The sequence below is a fragment of the Pinus tabuliformis genome, chromosome 6 (genome assembly GCF_031772625.1).
Source record: "Pinus tabuliformis cultivar Carrire ecotype Pingquan chromosome 6, CPIR1, whole genome shotgun sequence".
In the NCBI taxonomy this organism is placed as follows: domain Eukaryota; kingdom Viridiplantae; phylum Streptophyta; class Pinopsida; order Pinales; family Pinaceae; genus Pinus; species Pinus tabuliformis.
In genome coordinates this window covers 186,495,373-186,512,889 of record NC_142292.1, presented here as the reverse complement: position 1 = coordinate 186,512,889, position 17,517 = coordinate 186,495,373, and the positions used below count along the sequence as shown (strand labels likewise).

General features: G+C 35.7%; 1 pseudogene; it reads right to left on the bottom strand.

The window, feature by feature from the left end:
• Positions 1–9,011: 9,011 nt before the first annotated feature.
• Positions 9,012–11,162, bottom strand: LOC149258084 (phospholipase A(1) DAD1, chloroplastic pseudogene; annotated as a pseudogene).
• Between the last annotated feature and the right edge of the window lie 6,355 nt (positions 11,163–17,517).

The following is a 17,517-nucleotide window of genomic DNA, read 5'->3' as shown; positions in this document are numbered from 1 at the left end:
CAGTGGTCAGGTCAGTTCTTTTACAGTTGCATGTTCTAATGATTATTGGTTATGGCACTTTCGGTTTGGACACTTGCAATTTTCTGGTTTAAGATTGTTGCAGTAGAAACAGATGGTCAAAGGATTACCTCCCATCAAAGAACCTGCTTGTACTTGTGAGTGTTGCATCTTGGGAAAGTAACACCGTGAAAGTTTAACAAAGGGAGTTGCATGCTGAGTAAAGCATACAAACTTGTGTGGACCTATAAGGACACAGTCGATTGGTGGAAGTAGTTACTTCCTCACTTTCATTGATGACTATAGCATAAAGACTTGGGTTTAATTCTTGAAGCAGAAGTCTGAAACTTTTGCAAGGTTTAAAGAATTCAAAGCCTTAGTAGAGAACCAAAGTGATCGACAGATCAAGGTATTGAGGTCAGATCATGGTGGAGAATATGATTCAAAGGCATTCCATGATTACTGCAAACAACATGGAATTAGAAGACAGTTTACAACCAGATACACATTGCAGTAGAATGGTGTAGCAGAGAGAAATAACAAGACAATTATGAACATGGAAAGAAGCCTATTGAAAGGCAAAAACTTGTCTAATGAGTATTGGGCAGAAGCAATTGCATGTGCTATTTATGTGATCAATAGATATCCTACAAAGAGTGTGATGAATAGAGTACTAGAACAAGCATGGTCAGGTATGTCTTGTAGTGTATCTCATCTCAGAGTATTTGGATGTGTAGTTTATTCACATGTGCCTAAGGAGCGAAGAGGCAAATTGGATGACAAAAGTGAAAAATGGATATTGACTAGTTATAGTGAGCAATCAAAAGCTTACAAATATTATAACCCTGTCATAAAAAAGACCATAATTAGCATAGATGTTTTGTTCAAAGAACATGATTCATGTAATGGAACTATAGACAAAACAGTTGATGCACAAGTTTCACTTATTGAAGAAGATGATGTAGCAGAAAAGGTGCAGCAAGAATCACAGGTGAAGACACCAAACAGAGACACACCAACAAGGACTCCAAGATTCTTAGAGAAGCATGGATCTTCAAGCAGATCAACAGATCAAGATTCTCCCAGAAATCAATCAAGTGATGAATCAAGCAATGGTAAGAGAAAGATGAGAAGTCTAAAAGATATTTATGATGATTTGGATGTTAGTTCAAATTTTGCATTGTTGTCATTCCAACCTTCTTCGTTTGAAGAATAAATCAGAGATGAAAATTGGGTGCAAGCCATGGATGAAGAAATTGAAGCTATTGAAAAGAATGATACATGGGATTTGGTTTATTTTCCAAAGGACAAAAATCTCATTAGTGTAAAGTGGGTGTACAAGAGAGTTGAACGACAAAGGTGAAATTGATATATTTAAAGCTATACTTGTAGCAAAAGGATTATTGCAGCAACTGGGAATAGATTTTGGAGAAATGTTTGCTCCGGTAGCCAGATTGGATATTGTAAGAGTAGTTCTAGCCACAGAAGCTCAGAAAGTGGAAAGTATATCAGATGGAAGTGAAATCAGTGTTCTTGAATAGAATTCTAGAAGAAGAAATTTATGTGCAGCAGCCTCCAGGATATGAAGTTGAAGGTAACGAACAAAAAGTTTACAGATTGAAGAAAGCGCTCGATGGAAATGCCTAGAGCTTGGTATAACAGAATTGATAGCTACATGATTAAGAATGGATTTTGCAAAAAGTAACATTGAATCTATCGTGTACACAAAGGTAAATGAGTATGGACATATTTTGACTGTTTTCTTATATGTTGATGACATGATTTTTACAGGTGATTTTCAGTTAGATGAATTTAAAGTAGCCATGATGAAAGAATTTGATATGACAAATCTTGGTCTCATGAAATATTTTCTTGGCATAGAAGTTGAGCAATCTAAAAAATGAATTTTTATTTGTCAAAATAAATATGCCAAAGATTTGTTGAAAAAATTCAGGGTGGAAAATTGCAAACCTGTCCCTACACGAGTTGCAACAAGTAGATAGTTAAGAAAGGATGATGAAGGATCATATGTCAATCTAACTCTATTCAAGAGATTGGTTGACAGCCTCATGTATCCCACAGCTACAAGACTGGATATCATGCAAGGAGTGAGTTTGATTTCCATATTTATGGAGACTCCAAAAGACACACATTGGTGTGCAAGAAAAAGAATTCTGAGATACATAGAAGGAACTAGAGATTGTGGCATAATGTATGCAAGCACAAAAAAGAAGGATTTGACTGGATACACAGATAGTGATTTTGCAGGAAGTTTTGATGATAGGAAGAACAATTCTAGTTTTGTCTTCCATCTTGGTTTAGGTGTGATTTCATGGGCATCTAAGAAGTAACCCATTGTGACACTTTCGTCAACAGAAGAAGAATATGTAGCAGCAACATCAACAACATGTGAAGTAGTCTAGTTAAGAAGACTATTTGATGAACTCAAGTAGAAACAACAACGATCAACAACAATATATTGTGACAACAACTCAACGATCGCACTATCTAAGAAAGGTTTATTTTATCAGTAGAGAAAGCATATTGATACTAGATATCACCTTATTACAGAACTTGTGAGCAATGGAGAAGTTCACTTGAAGCCTTGTAAATCTAGTGATCAAATGACTGATATATTTACTAAGTCATTAGCAAAAGATGTGTTTGAGTTTCATAGAAGAAATTTGGGTGTTGTTAGCCTAACTGAGACATAGACCAACAGTGATGTTTGAGTTTTCATGAGTCATGTCTTAGTTTAGCTGTCGTAATTAAGGGGAAGTGTTAAAATAATCTAATTACTCTCGCATGAGGAGTTGGCTAAAGTTAGAGAGTCAAATCGAGATAATTCATATATAGTGTGTAATTACATGTCTAGTTGTGTGGTTGCATGTCAAGATATTTTAGGTGAGTTGCTAATTGGAAAAGATTAAATACCATTCACCGGACTCAATATAATTATCAAGTTTTTATATGATTAATAAAAAATTATGTGAATTTATATTTTATCTTCTCTAACTTTCCAACACAAATGACTTGAGTGGGCCAAATCGAAAAAAACCTAGGCACACTTTGGAGTCTCACCAATTAAACCCCTTGCGGAGAGTTCGCTTTTTCCTTTCTTCTTTAGAGAAACAAGCTGCCAGTCATCAATTGAATTTTTTTTATCAAGGTATTTCGCTCGGTAGAAATGAGCTGCGTTAGATATCCAAAGCCCCCGAAATAGGAACTCCACTTGTCCAAAATAGATAAAGCTTGATTATGTAGATCTCCCACAAGCGTTGTCATCCCTCATGTTTGTTCAGATCCATGATCCCTATCCCATCTAGAAATTTCCTAATAAAAAACGAATCTGAGTTAGCTTTGATATTTTCAACAGTATTCTTCCTACAATGGGTAAAATATACATATTTATTTAAAGGAATGGCTAAAAACTTTTAACGACGACCAAATTTGATTCCGCTCACGTAGTATCAAAACGTTGTTAGGACGACTCATTTTTGCCATAAAACAATGGAAGTTAGGGTATGATTTTTGATAAAATCTGGTATAAAGTTTTGGAAATCTAAATTATAGCGGTTAATTTCAAAATTTTAAGTGTTTAATTTTTTTTATTAATATTCATCTATTTCTACCATCAATAACATCATTGAAACACTTTTAATTTTGGTTTTTTTGGGGCAAAAGGGCCAGATTGAAACGATTCAGTACAAAGTCTTATCAAAGCCACCCATAAGCCACCCATGCTACACCAGAATCAGAAGTGTCTAAAATTGGCTCGGCTCTGTGTTCATGGTGGCATTCTTGTTGGATGTAATGTGTGAGTTGTCATTGTGAGTCCCTAGGTGTCAATCTAGAAATAGTCAGTTTCCTATGTGTGAGTTGTAATAACTATCTAAATGTGTTATTGTCAATGATCTAGATATTATAAATATGCAACCCTTGAAATCAATAAAATATACAGTGTTTGGTGTTGTGTTCAATCTATCTCTTTTTTCTCTCTATTTTTAATTTAGTATCAAAACTATATCTGGCTTGATTTTCTCACAAGAAAGCCAGGAAAATGTGAGAGATGTTGAGTGTTATTATTTTGTATCTAAATTAGTACAAGTGTGAAAATTGTTTTCAATTGTTTTTCTTTAGATAGGTGTGTGAGAGTTTAATTTTAGTGAGCGTGTGTAGATTTGAATAGTTTCATAGTATTGAGATTTCCATAACTTGATCCTTCTTCCATAGTAGGTTGATCAACATTTTGTAAGGAGCCATCCTCCAGGGCAGAGATACCATTTGGGAACTTATGGAAATTGTTGGAGGATTGCGTGAGAGTTTAATTTTAGTGAGCCCGTGTGTAAATTTGAATAGTTTCATGGTATTGGGATTTCCATAACTTGATCCTTCTTCCATAGTAGGTTGATCAACATTTTGTAAGGAGCCATCCTCCAGGGCAGAGATACCATTTGGGAACTTCTGGAAATTGTGTGGAGGATGGCATTCAAGCCGCTGCCAACTAAAGACAAGAATCCAGATCTGCTGCCTATGGTCACCTGATAATTATGTGGGAGCAGTGGTCAAATCTGTTCACTGGAAACCGCCTCAATCAAGCACAGAGCAGAGAAGCAAGGTTTAGATTTGAAATAATGTCCTCGTTAACAACGTGATCTTTCAATCGTCTTTTAGTGAAGCTTGTGTTGAACGATGCAGTCGATGACAAGAAGAATCAAACCAAGCCGCGTGTGTTTATTGTGTGAAAGCCGCGTGGGTGTCCAACCAAGCTTATGGACCTGCGTACAATTTTATGTGGATCATCAGCGTCGGATTTATTGAGCCATTGAACACAGAGATCTGAAGCAGATACCTTGCGTTCTGCGGGATCTGAAGCAGAGCATTGTAAAGATTATCCTGAAGTGAGACCAATACCTTCAGCGTGAATCCCAGGGAAAATTCTTCAGGGGAACATTGTGGCTGCAACCGCTGTCATTGGTTCATCTGGCATCATGTTTCTTGGCAACGAAAGTCTAGAATGCAGATAGAGGAGGGACCGCATCCAACTGATTTTCGAGTTGGAGTCCTTGGTTTTGAATGGCATGTTCTCGAAGGCGACGGTGATTCCTATTAATGTTAACAATCACCTTATTTCAGACATAGACCTCGTGATTCTCGTCGATATAGATCCAGATCGAATCAAAGAAGTTTGTGGTGGAGGCGTATGTATGTTACTAATGCTGCCCTCGCAAGAGACAGGTCGTTGTACGAGAGACGCAGTGTTCCTTATTACAATTGCAGAGAGACCACCCAGGCCAATCCTCATACTCATAGTTGTGTCTAAATTACACACTGAATTGTGCCAGAGATATTGGCTTTGCTATCTTCATGATTCCCTTCCGGGAGTCGAAACCGGATTTAATTTTGATGGTTGTCTCCATAATTCCTTGGGCTAGAGATTTCGGTGGTTCTCTCCAATGTTCATATCTTGGGTCCCCTTTCCAAGATCAGATGGGGATCTACGTCTAGTTGTAATGTTTTAGTGTCCATGCTTGTGGTGAGATTTGAAGTGTGTTATGGTTTAAATGTGGTGTGATTTGAAGTGTTTTATTGTTTAAATGTAATGTGAAAAAGTAAATGAAGAATCAATTATATGGTGGTTGTTGATGTATACAGTTATAAGTTGGTGGCATCGTGTGGAGTCAGGAACACCAACTTATAGGTTAATTTGATTATGTTTTTAAGAAGTCATCTTGTATAATTGACTTCTAAATACATTCAGTACGGAGACAACCTTCTTAGATAACTGGGGAATACATCCGATGGAGGTGTGTCCATAGGATGGTTCAATAGTGCTCCCAAAGGTCAAAAAGCATCAATTCTGCTAAGAATGTGAAAGATGGTCGTTATGTTTTAAATGGAGATCAAGTTACAGCTCAAAGATGTGGTGATGAAGAAAGAACGATGCTCGCAAGATTCTAGAGTGGAGTGGATGTGGATGCGAGGTCAAGTTACAGCTCAAAGATGTGGTGATGAAGAAAGAAAGTGGTGATGAAGAAAGAACGATGTTTGCAAGATTCTAGAGTGGAGTGGATGTGGATGTTGATGATGACCATATCAGACAAATCTGAAAAAAGATTTATTTATTGTTATAATATGGTTTTTTTATATTTTCTACATGTAAGCATTATGGAGCAGTGTTGGAAGTAATGCTTCCATGTAATGTGTGAGTTGTCATTGTGAGTCCCAAGGTGTCAATCTAGAAGTAGTCAGTTTCTTATTTGTGAGTTGTAATAACTATCTAGATGTGTCCTTGTTGGTGATCTAGATACTATAAATATGTAACCTTGGTGATCTAGATACTATAAATATGTAACCCTTGAGATCAATAAAATATACAGTGTTTAGTGTTGTGTTTAATCCATATCTCTGCTTTCTCTCTATTTTCTAATAATTCTGCAAGTTGATCCTTGACCTGGTTTCCGCTCTTGTCAAATTGCTTAACCGTACAATCCGGAGGAAACCTTATGCTAATCCACCAACAAGAATGCTGAGGAAACCTTATGGTAATCCACCAACCAGAAGCAGTTTAAGGCTATTGAGAAAATATATCCTCGTTGTGCTAGTCTGTACTTTCTGTACGTTTGATTTGTGAATGCTGTCATCAAAGCCTTCCGTCAGTTTATTAGGCTTACTCGTCAGCAAAATTTCGAAACTAAATTTGCTAATTACGTGTTCACGGGTCTTTTTGCCCAGATATTGGGCAAGGTAAAAGTCACAATAGAATTGGACAAATTAAAATTCAAAAATAAACAAATCACTTGATGCAGTAGATAGCTTTAGCTGGAAAGTAAAAATGGCTTTTTTGGGTAGGAAAATTATTTTCAAAAATGGTGTTGTTGAAGTCAACCATTAAATTGGTATATAAAATAAGTTTCTGTATAATTATTTGATAATTAAAACAGAAACAGAAATAGAAACAATTTAATTGGTAAAAGTTACATAAATATACATATTCTATTTTTTCATATTCAAATCTCTAATTTCTTTGTAAAAAAAACATGATTTTATCATTAAAATAAATACAAAGTGTTAAAATCAACTAAAAAAATAAGCATGTTTTTATCGTTAAAATAGATATAGAGAGAGTGTTAAAATCAACTATGTGTTAAACAGTCAGTCAAATGTTATCACCATAATTATGTAAAAGTCTGCTTTGGAGCAATGATTTGATTATTAAAAGTTATAGAAGTGCTATACTTTTTAGATTCAAACCTCTTGTTTATAAAATAAAACATAAACACTTGTTTTTTCATAGTTAGAGAAATGTGTTTCCTTTAAAGAGACCAAAAATTTGAATCTAAAAAAATATGTTCACTCAACTTTTATAAATCAAATCACTGCACAGAAGCAAACTTTGATATGTCAAAATATATTTTTGTCAAATTAACTTTACATAATGGAAAAGAGAATCCTATGTTAAACAGTAAAATGTTGTTAAATCATTTGTTAAACAGTAAAGAATCTTATTTTTTAACACATGGTTCTTTCTCCAATATTTAAATCCAATTTGACATCTTTTCGTTCTTTTCCTCCAATATGTAAAGTCAATTTGATTTTCACTTTAAAAATATATTTTGTAATATCAAAATTTGCTTCTATACAGTAATTTGACCGCTAAAAGTTAAAGTGTATATACTCAACTTTTTTAGATTTTCAAATTATAAACTCTTTCAAAAAAACGTTTATTTCTAACCATTAACTTATATATACAAAATTAAATTAATTTTAATTAAATTAACTTTACATATTGGCGAAAAGAACAAGTAAAATATTGTTACCAAAACTACGTAAGATTTTGTAGCATAGAGATATGTCTCTGGGCAGAGATTTGAATATTGAAAGTTTTGGAAGTATACGTGAGTGCGCGAAAGTTTTGGAAGTATACGTGAGTGCGCGATGTGGTGCGATGTGGTGGCTGGGGCGGTTGGCTTTCGCTCCCAGCCGCGTTCAATTCCTGCCTAGGACAACATTTGTGTTCAAATCCTGCCTAGGACAACATTTGTTTCGGTGATGCCCTTCACTTCACGCTTCAGTGATTTGTCTATTTGCTGCGTTCAATTCCTGCGGAGGATAACATTTGTTTCCGTGATGCCCTTCTATTTGCTGCGTTCAATTCCTGTGGAGGACAATATTTGTTTCGGTGATGCCCTTCACTTCACGCTTCAGTGATTTGTCTATTTGCTGGTTTCGGCCAAATATGTTGTATGATGATGATGCTCTTCTCGCTTCGGCCACATATGTTGTATGATGATGCTCTTCTCCGCGATATGTATATCTGCTGGCTTCTGCCACATATGTTGTATGTTGATTTTTTAGAGGGAATCTCTCCCCCACTGAAAAATACATACTCCATCTAAAATTCAAACCATAAAAAACTGTAGCAAAAATTATATAAGAACTTTGTCATCTCGAGATTACCTATTTTATATATTTTTGTAAAATAATACAGTCGGATTGCTGCTGATATATGTTGCCTATTTTATATATTTCTGTAAAATTATATCATCGGATCTGCTGCTGGTATATGTTGTACTCTTTCAGAAGTTGTGATACTTCGAAGTTGTGTGAACATTTCTTCGAAATTTTAAGAAATATAAGTTTATTGAAATGTAGCCGGAGTGTTGCGGTAAGTAATTTCGATCCATCTGTTTCCAGTTTGTTTAAATATATTTGTCAAACATGAACATTTTTATTTTTATTATTATTTTTTTTTCCCGAATTGACTTTCTCTTGTATTAGTTGCGAGTTGAGCGGATGAAAAAGTTGGAAAATGTCGTAACCTTCGAAGGCAGTGTAAAAGGGATTTTGGTGGCAGTTCAAAATGCGTACTGGGATTCAGATTTGACTTTTAATGAATCTTGGTATATGGAATAAAAGTGTAAAATGAAAATTGGACAAATTCCATTTTTAAGTCTGTGTCCCAATTAGGACAAACATCTCCATTTATAAACTCTCTTAAGATTGCAGTGAAGGATTCCGGAATTTCTTTGTGCATACACTTATTTTTCTCAACCACACAAATGGGGTGGTGGGTATTTGGCAGATTGCTTGAGATAAACAAGTAAAGTAAATCCCTTACAGGGATTTAAGCGGGTTGAGAATTCTGTACAGGTAAACTCCCACAGATTACCGCCAGATCCTGATAATGTCTGTGAACAGTACTTTTGGGAAGATTTTCTTCCAGTACTTTCTGGCTTGGAAAAGACTTGATGAGAAATTTTGGGGGCACTTTCGCTTCGTTGGAAATCTTTGATCACTTCCCATCTCCCCGCATTATACACATGGTATCAACATTGGCCTGAACCTTGAATGAGGTACTCATATGCAGAGTCAGGATCTTCAGCCAGAGTCCATTAAACTGGAAGCATCTGTATGATATTTGAATGTTATATACATATAATATATAGTCTATGAATTAATACATTTGTTAAGAACCTGATCTTTGGAGAACGATTTACTGTCGCTGGAATCCTTGTATCGATGCTCGAACACTGCCTTAATATTTGGCTTGACATTGGATTTCTGATTCTTCCAAAGCCTCACGATGTCTCGTTTAGCTGTGGCTCTGAATGGACAGTTGGAGCTCAGGTAACCATCCACGAGGTGAAGATACGCTTCGAGATCATGACAGCAGCTCATGTCTGCATCTGGTTTCAGATATGGAGAATGCTTGTTGTCCACACGAAGCTCGGTTCCAACATGACAGTAAGCCCATGGCACCTTGTCCAGAACGTCGAAGATCTTCGATACCACGACGTTTTTGGAACGTTGCTGCTGCTGCATGGAGTTCTCATTGAGTACCAACCCAGGAACCTTGGTTATCACATCGTGGGTGTTCACAATTCTCAGAACTTTGCACCCAGTCTCCTCCATTGTTTCCCCCAATGCACGGTTGCCTACTCGTGGCCCGCCGAAAGAAAACACAGTCACTGGAATTTTGGCTTTGTCTGCAGCATTTTCGTCGGAATTGAGCTCTTGCCCAATCTGGTAAGCCGTTAGAACAGCCAAGGCTGCACCCAAGCTGTGACCAGTAATTGTAATACTAATTTCTTCGCCCTCATACAATTCAACCAGGCGCCGCACCTCGTTCACGACCTGATCCGAAGCACTTTGTCCTTCGGGATTCTTGGTAGTGAACAGGCTCCAAAAGCCACTCTCCACTTTGGGCTGCGAAGAACGCCCAGAATTAGGGCTTTTGCTTTTGCATTTGTTCTTGATGACTGCGGGCGTGAGAAAGTCCTTGAGATTCTCAGCCCATTCCACAGGCGTTACAGTTCCTCTGTAAGACACAACAATGTCTCTTCTTCCAAGCCGGGCAATCTCCTTCTCGTCATTACAGACTGCCACGAAGCCCACCCAGCTGGTTTTTCTGGACATCCAATCTGATCCATCGGATGAAAACCTCTGCGTTACCCACTCGGGAATCTGGATTGCTGAAGTGGCATGAATGTGCTGAGTCACATTATACCCAGAGTTCATGAGCCCCGCTTGCTCAAGCAAAGAATGCTCGCTGTACTTACAACAACCATATTCTTCGGAGCGAGGATCAAATTCCATGGCGTTGTAGGTAGCCTGGACAAAATCCCCATATTTCACAATCTCTCGTCTCAAATTCTCATCCAAGGGATCGAGCAGGCCTGCCCAGTTGTTACACCCCTGATACTCCCGCCATTTGTCCCCAAGCTTTTGCTTGGGTGAAATGATGGAATCACCCGAGACTCTGTCATCTGCAATCAACTTTTCAATCGGCTTGTATATCGATCTATCCTCGGAATCCTCTTCCGAAGAAGGGGCACATAATTTGGCCAAATTATCGAGAGTTTTCTTCAGTGGTTCGATTCCATCACTTCTTTCACGCTCTGTAGACCTGACACACTTGATCCGCAGAGGCTTGAGATTCGTCTGTACGGGCATGTCGATCGATTGGTTGCCATTGGGGATGGCAGAAAATCTTGACAGGACAGCTTGGCGAGAGGCAAATCGACTAGAAAAACCCCTGATTGCCAAGGTCGGGGTTCTCAATGTTGCCACAGGCTGCATACAGAAATCCCAGTGCTCCCAACAATTTTGGTGATTTCTCAATACTTTGGTTCAGATTATCCCAGCTTCCCCAGCGACAATATGGCGCGCTAACATATTACACCCAAACAGGATAAAGTGAATTTATTCAAGAAGGGGAAGAGAACTAGGAATACAAAAAGTCATCAACGGCGGATGATGGATGTATTATTATGGCCTTTTGACCAAACTGATCTGCAATAGTGAATGGTTCTTGTTCAAATACTTGAAAACACATAACTTTTCCTCTGTCAGTTGCGTGGGCGGCAATCTACTCTCTGCGCGGTCCCTTTCAAGTCCGTTGCCTTGTGGTCTAGAGCGATGAACAGAACCGTGTGAGGGGAACATTCAAATAGTTTCCGCGGACTGCCTTCTCCGTTCTCGGAAGGATCAGTTAAGACATCAACCGTGACTTTGGCGGTTTGCCAAATCTATTTAGCAACGCAATGATTCTCCAGATTAGTTAACTCCTCAAACCAGCCCTAATTATTGCGGGTGTCGGTCTGCCCGGATAACTCTGCCCGGGCCCATATCAACAAATTCACCCGGTGTCGGGTGATAAATGAACCGATTTAACGAGGGGCCAGGCTAATACAGGTACACGCCTCTCTGCCTCGCGAGCAGAACTATAAATTTTCATTTAAACAGGATTTATGAGGATATCGTCGGTAGGTTGTTCATTATCAGTGCCTCTCTGTCTTCAACAAAACCAAGGTTGTGTCTATTCAAACCTTTCAGGTCGTACTCATTCTCTCTTCTTACCTACCATAGCCTAATTCTCCACCCAGACGGCCCGCCCCACCGAACTGTCAAGTGAGCTAGCCTTCCATGAATTGAATCCCGTCTTACCTGTCATCGCTGACTTTCATAAAACAACCATAGGTGAAAAACTCGCGCAGCCGGAAAAGGGAAAATGTTTAGGTGTGACCTTTGATTTTAACGTCACTAATTTTTACTAATTTTAGAGGTTAGACTTTTGTGTAGGTGAAAAACTCGCGCAGCCGGAAAACGGAAAAGCTTTAGGTGTGACCTTTGATTTTAACGTCACTAATTTTTACAAATTTTAGAGGTTAGAAATGAGATTATTTTTAGGATTAATCAGGATATAATTAATTTTTTATTTTAATTTGTTAATTTTATTGGCCAATTTTCAATAAAAATATATTTTTAATTCATTAATTATAATTAGTAATTCAATAATATACATTATATTATTTTATTTTATTTTTTTGATTGAAACTTGCATTCCTATAAATCACATCGACAATGTTGGATGGTTGACATTTCCAAGCCAACCTCATGGTTGACATTTCCAAACCTACCATTGAGGTTGGCTGAGTTCCCATCTTTAAAGCATCTTTTTAATGGCAGATCACACAGTCAATTCTCTTTAAATTTTAATGGGAGAACACACAGTCAATTCTCCTCAACCCCGAGAAGTGATCTGTGATCCCTTTGAGTGGATCTCTCTAGATAGTTTCCATAGATGTAGCAGACACTAATCCAAAAAAATAACAAATTAAAATAAAACTTTACCTTATCCTTACCCTTATTTGTTTATTTTCTCTTTCTTTAACTATTAATTTGTTGTTTTCATTCTTTGCCTCTCTCTTTTGGTTCTATTCTCTTTTTGTATCTTCTACTCTTCCATTTCTCTCCCTTGGCCCTCAAGATGAATCTCATTGGTAGGTTTGAAATGTCACCATCGAACATTGCCGATGTGATTTATAGAAAGCAAGCTTCAAACATAAATATGGATCACAAAAAGATGTGATTTATAGAAAGAAAGCTTCAAACATAAATATGGATCACAAAAAGTCTGAGATGGAATATTTCTATTTAATTAAGTTATTTTCAACCTTCTCATTAGCCTTTAAATTCTAGCATTTAATTTGACCTATTAAATTTGACGTGGTTGAATCCAAAAAATGATATCTAATAAAACCCCTCAATACTTAAATTCAAAAGAGTGAAGGGAACTCTACTTGAATGGTTCATGAGGCACAATACTTGCTAATGTTTTGCAAATGGGGTAGCAAGCTAAGTGGGCTTGATTGTGGAGAAAATTCTACACTTATATGATATCTAATGTTTTGTACTTGACAATGTAAATCATTTTGATATCTAATTATTATCAAGCTAGAGATGATATGGGATGGGTGACCTCCTTGCTAGTCTTAATTACCGGGTACAAGCCCAAAATGATATATAATATTACTTGTACTTGACAATATAAATCATTTTGCCCTTATATCTAATTATTATCCATCCTTTATTCTTAAATTCTGACATTTAATTTAACCAACTAATTCTGACATTTTTTTATATATATTTATGCAAGCTTATTTTCACTTTTTTCTAATCAATCTACTTCATTTGATTCCTAAAATTAATAAAATCTTCACCTAACAAATTGGACGCAATCCTCATCCAAATACCTCCAGAAATAACAATACTATATAATTATGGACTATAAAATCCCACATCCTCTTAACCTCGGCTAATTTCCTAGAAATTTGCCTAATTTATCATTAACCGCGCCTTCTGACCTGGGTTGGAATAGTTTATAGATTAAATGGATTGCCTACCTGAAGGGAAAGATCGTATCTGTGACTTTCCTTCCTCGGGAGATTAACCACCGGATGATTTAGAAGTTATCGCAGAAAAATGTAACAGGTTCTTACGGGTATAGACTTTTAATTTCTGACACAAAATATAGACTTTTAATTTCAATCACACATAATCACTTACGTGGCGAAACAATATTCAGGTCAATGTTTCGCAGTGGCCGATAAATGCGAACTCGAACTCTATCGCACTCGCTTTCCTCGAAAATTCATTAATGCGAGAATAAGAGGGGCACGCTATCTGACACGAGACAAGGTCGGAGGTGATTGTATTCATACAAATGAGATATCATATTTTAATACCAAGGTTGTTAGTAGTACGTTATTATAATCCATTGCCTAGGAACTTGATACGTTCCCACTGATCGCATCTCATGGACATGGATTCTTAAATACTAGATCGTAGTCTCTCACAAGGTAACACCACTATTATTATTGATTTTGTCATCATTGGTAGCTTGTTTTAATACACTTGCTCACCAAGGGATTCGAAGGATTCGGTAACTTGTATTGTATAGTTGCTCATTAAAGGACACTAGGAATATCTTCTATAATACAAGGTCTAGAAATAATTCAATTAAAGTCCATTTATATTTTGACCATCCATTTGGTTGCTTGCATAACACACTAGTTGAGTAATAGAATTGTGAAGTATGCAATTAATTTGTATGCTCTCATAAAATATATTTATATATAAAAGTTTGCGTGGTTCTTAGAATGGTGTTAAATTTTAATTGAATTGGAATATTTTATAAAATATTTTATTTTTTTTATAAATGATTTTCATTTTTAATCTTTTTAAATTTATTTAAAATTTAAAATATGATACCAAATTATTTTCATATAAATCAATGAATCTAAAATTTATTTATCTAAAATTTATAAATATTTTATTTAATATTTTATTGAATGTTTATATACATGAATATTTTCTCTAACTAACTTTAAATTACTTTAAACTTTATTTGCAATTTTCTTATAAATATAATGGAAAGGGTTTGTTTTTAATGGGAATTAGAATTAAAATAATTTTTAGGTTAGTAGAGTTATAAGGAATATTTATTATGTTCCATTTTTTTAAATAAATTATAAAAATTATAATTATGTGAAATCTAAATTTTATTTGTAATTTTCTCATAAATATAATAGAAAGGATTAAGCATTATAAATTTTTATAGTATTTTGTTTTTAATGAAATTGGAATTAAAATAATTTCTAACTGAGTAGAGTTATAAGGAATATTTATTATGTTGAATTTGTTTTTAAATAAATTTTAAAAATTATAATTATATGAAATCTTTATTTAATAAGTGTTAATAAAATCTATGTGATTATTGGAAGATGGAAATTGTATTTTAAGAAATATTATATATATATATATATAAAGGATTTTAGTAAAATTATAGAGAAAGTATAATAAAAGTGTTTCAGTGAGGTTTAAAAGTAACAATATTTTGTATAACCTATAATATTGAAGCCTATCTTAATAATGTTTATAGGTTAAATTTCTCTTATATACTAGACAAAATAAACAAGACTTTCTAATAACTTTACAAACCATAAACCATAAAAGCTAATAGAATACATATGTACGTGTCATTTCTTCTAGTGCTTACGAACCATAAAAGCTAATAGAAGACATATCTACATGTCACTTCTAGTGTTGCATTGTCAAAATCTAGAGTCGGCTACTCAATTTCCATTGCATCATCAACTTGATGGATGATTTCTTTGTTATTCAATTTACAACATTTTGGGTTCACAAATTGGACCTAGTTTAGTGCTAGTGAATGATTTCCCTTTCCTATTTTAATCACTATCATAAGAGGCATATTGCATTATGTTAGAGTGCTATGTTATAATAATCAATGTCAAGTTTAGTATTTCCATCATTTTGGTCAATTTGTAATAGTATTGCTATGATCTCATAGAGATCAAGTCCTTAGTTTTTGTGAAGAGTCTTTTCATCATTAGTGTCAATTTAGGATATGATATATTAAATATTTTTAGTGGTGAAAGAAATCAAGTCATGAATTTCTTAAAAAGTCTAGGTTTAGTATGTCTAGGGTTAATGTGTCATCTAAGTCATGGAAAAGGTAATAGTGGGGTTTAGTTTTTCATAATTGGGACAAGTTAGTGGTGTCTTCTTAGTCAATTACATAGTCAAATGAAATTGCATGTCATATGCTTGTCACCACTTGCAAGTACCAAAGGTGTAAGGTTGCGGCTACACTTCTCCCTTGTCCTGTGCTCGGACATTTTTAAATGTGAAAAGTCATCATCAAACTTAAAGAAAGTTTTGGACCGCATGGAAGGCTATAAAGACGTGCTTTGGCTTTCAAAAATCCATCAAGTTCTTTATTCATCCTCCTAAGATGCATTGGATATCAAAAGAGAGTTCCCTATGTTTTGGCTGCAGGGGATCTGTTGCGCTTCTTCAAATCAAGGGTTTTGTCACCACCACGACCACCTTCAGGTTTCAAATTTCTATTTCCTAGAACAATTCATGTTGTGTGTTGTTTAATTCGTCTTTAGCAGTCGAAGAGAGCACCCAGATGGTTTTTCAACCCTCAGATTATTTAACCCGTTGCACTTTCCTCGTTGTGCCTGTGTTCTGGTGAATTTTCTACGTGAAATTTTTTTGTTCCTCTTTGGCTTGTGACTAAATTTCTTGCAGTTTAAACCTTTTAACACAAGGGTTTTCCATTCAAAATCTTGCCAAAAACTATCATTCAAACCCTATTTTCATTGTTGTTGTGTTTTTGTTGCACTAAACTATTGGTCGATGTCATTGTATTTTGAAACCATAGAAGTTTTTCAATGTGAGCCATGACAACACCAAACATGAAGAAAAGGTAGAGGGGGTGACATAATCAGATTTGAGCCTAAAGATATTACCTTGGTGAATTTAGATCCTACTATCAAGGTTACATTTAAGCATGCTAGTTGCAGCAAGTTTTGTGAAAAGATGTCGTGTTATAGTATTCAAGTGATTAAAGAATGCCTTAAACTGCAATGGTGTGGAAGCCAAGGTTGGCGAATTGAGGGTTCTAGATTTAGAGGTTATTATCTCAGCATCTACAGAGATCCCTTTGCATGGAGAACAATGGTTCAAGGGCATGCCATTAGATATGGTCAACTACAAATATTTTCTAAAGCCAAAGTATAAAGACAAGGAATATGGGGTTGACGTGCCAAGGGAATATCTTCTTGAACCATACATCAAATTACTCAGGGTGGCTCAAAGATCTTTCACTTGTGAAGGTATGTTCACAAGGGCTTATCAGTATCACTTCTAGATGTTGATTCATTTTACAGGTAAAAAGCCTTTAAATTTACCTTTTTACTTGTTTAGGAGCATTAGTAAGATGGAAGCTAAGGTTCGGGATAAAAAGAGTCAAGTGGAGGCCAGTCTCCTTCATTTCTCCTTGATCAAATTGTTAGTGGTGGAAGAGCTAAGGAAGAAAAAGTAGTCATGGAAAGCATTTTTGGATTCATTTAAATTGACAAATGAACTATCAAATAGCCCCTGGAACAAAAAAGTTATAGCCTCATCAATAAAAAAGGATGTTCCACCAACAATAGAATGATTTGTCAAAAGGTCATAGACTTCATTTGACCAAACTGATAGGAAAAAAGGCAAAAAGACTAATTTCTCTCTTGAGGTGTGTTGTAATATAATGCTAACATCTACATTTATTTTTTAGCCTAAGTATCCTTGACTTAGCCACATGCACTAAAAATCATGTTCACACTTGGTTTTTGGTAAACTAGCTCTGTGGACCAACTTTCC